The 2,483-nt window shown below is 36.7% G+C and overlaps 1 long non-coding RNA gene across 1 annotated transcript in view; it reads left to right on the top strand.

Moving 5' to 3' along the window:
* The window catches only part of LOC116670585 (uncharacterized), a 9,049-nt gene extending 8,226 nt beyond the window's left edge, over positions 1–823 (top strand). Inside the window, exon 2 of the long non-coding RNA XR_004327059.1 lies at positions 1–823. This exon is cut by the window's left edge and continues 2,042 nt beyond it. This is a non-coding gene — a long non-coding RNA (uncharacterized LOC116670585).
* The last annotated feature ends 1,660 nt before the right edge of the window (positions 824–2,483 follow it).

Below are 2,483 nucleotides of genomic sequence, written 5' to 3'. Positions count from 1 at the left end.
TGTTATTCTTTTCCTAAACCCAACTGTCCCGTTCTTCTTTTCCAAACCCAACTGTCACGTTCTTCTTTTCCAAACCCAACTCTCCCGTTCTTCTTTTCCAAACCCAACTGTCCCGTTCTTGTCACGTGTGTCATGGAAATGTAAGCCCAACCACAACCTTTTTTTTAACCTGCATCAAAAGTGACGGCAATAGTAACGACCAAGCGCGTTTAGAAAAAGCGTGTTTAGATATGAGACTTTTAGCGTCACTAACACCAAAGGCACCTGACCAAGCATCCGTATTGCAATAATTCAATGCCAATGTCATATTGTTTTTATTGATGGAAGGTCATTTATTGGGTCATTTTTATTAAAGTACCCTACTTTTGTCTTAAACAACATGCAAAATCTTTTCGTGAAGGAATAGTTCAACATTTTGGGACCAAAATACCATTACCACTTTTTTTAGGGATATTTTGTATTTTGCATTTACTTATTGTTTTCAATCTTTATGCTAAGCTAATGGTCTTGGCTGTAGCTTTACATTTAATGGACAGATATAAGATTGAAATGGATCTTCTCATCTTAGCAAGAAAGTGAAAATGATCATTTCCCCAAATGTCAAACTATTTCTTTTATAAACTGAGCTATAATAGATGATAAAAGGTCTATACACAATGATGTACAGTGTGTAGAGAATGTAAGGCTATAGACAGACTACATTATGTGTAAAATTTCACCTTTGTGTTCATCAGTTGCCAACCTCATGATTTCAGAAAGTGCCTGAGATCAAAGTGTCTCAACTTCACCAGGTGAGAGGTGAAGGAGAGGAAAACACAAACCAGTGATAAGGCCATCCGTAACACAGCCAGAAAAGTGGAAAAAGATGCAGAAAAAACAAATCTTGCACTTATCCTCCACTGCATTTATAATAGGACTTGATTTCTCTAGCTGAGTTTATTTTTGTTTTGTGTGAGCTACTTTTTCAACAGAACAAGGAAAATTAAAGCTTTCTAAGCACATAGACTGGAAGTCTTACGATTGTATTCATATTTGATGTAAAAGTAAATTATTCCTGTTATCCTTATTGTTTACTCATCTTTCCTAAAGCTATTTAATCTGAATTTCTAATAACGTTTTATTTATGTGTATGCCAGAATATCTTTAAACTCATTGAATAGTCTGTTGTGGGTGACAAATGGAAGGGTTAAAAGGTTTTCAGCCTGCAGTTTGGTTAAAAAATAAATGAATACATCTTCAAACTGATCATTGGAATTTGTTTTCTTGGTTTCTAAGGATGGAGATCAATGGTAATGAATTCAGTTTTATGCAACATAACTCATAGCAGCGGTGCTAAATTCATTAAATGAAATATACATAAATTTTGGAAGACTCTTTCAGCATCATGAAGTCTGAGATAAAAAGCGTTTAGCACAAGTGGAAACTGTGTAACAAATCTTTGAAAATCTATATCCTCCAGCATCTGACAGCTGTGTGAGATTACAACAGAGCCTTGAAGAAGAAGATGGAGGAAGAAACCAAACCTCAAAGAGTCTGCAGCGTTACATCCTGTGGGACATATTTCTATGTCTCGTCGAAAATCAATCCAAAAGATGGATAAAAATGGACAGAGCAGCTACCGGGACAAAGACATAGAAACCAAATCACCCTTTACAAATTCATTTTTATGCCATTTCCTTTTGCTTTTGGGTCACATATGTGTCAGGATAATTTCCCACTACATTAAGAGTGCTCGATAACTGGTAACATACTGGAATAATCCTGTTGGAGGAAAAACAGTTTGTCTTTTTCTTTAAATATAATGGATTAGGCAATGAACCAAGAAAAAAACGCATTGTTTGAGGAACCTCAGCTGCTTCACGTATTCACATATACCCAGAAGCTTGCTTTGAGCTATTGTTTCACCTGGATTCAAGAACCAGCCAGCACAGCCTTTAGAAATCATTTCCTTTTTTAAAAGCTGAAAGATGCTTGGTGAACAATGTGCAGGAGATTGTGGTGCATGGCAGATGGATGATTCATGCGAGCAGATTGTCCGCGCAGACGTTCCATCTCTATCTAGCTGAGCTGACATCGTTTTGATGGTTTCAAAGAAAAGCTGTGTGGGGGTTTAATTCATCTACCGTACAAGCCACACCCAATCAACAAGACATTGTTATGGCTGGCAATGTCAGGCTGCTTCTGTTGGAATTCAAAGGCATTTCAACCTGTGGCACATTCAAATTGTAATGCCACATTGCAAATCCTGGTTTCCAGTAGGAAAAACACTCAGAGGCTTTGTTTTCCAACAGAGCAGTACAAAATATTTTATTAACAAAACACCACCCCTTAAGCATGATCACACCCAATGTGAAAATAATTCCACTCAACGGGGAAAAGGGTCAGATTTGTAATCTGTTTTTGGGAATAACTGGTTTTGATGTAATTAAATCAGAACAGTGAGTTCAGAGTAAGAATCTAAACAATAATTTGATAGCATTTGG

Source organism: Etheostoma spectabile, chromosome 20 (assembly GCF_008692095.1).
Source record: "Etheostoma spectabile isolate EspeVRDwgs_2016 chromosome 20, UIUC_Espe_1.0, whole genome shotgun sequence".
Classification (NCBI taxonomy): domain Eukaryota; kingdom Metazoa; phylum Chordata; class Actinopteri; order Perciformes; family Percidae; genus Etheostoma; species Etheostoma spectabile.
The sequence above is the reverse complement of the archived record's forward strand: the minus strand, read 5'-3'. Positions and strand labels throughout refer to the sequence as shown.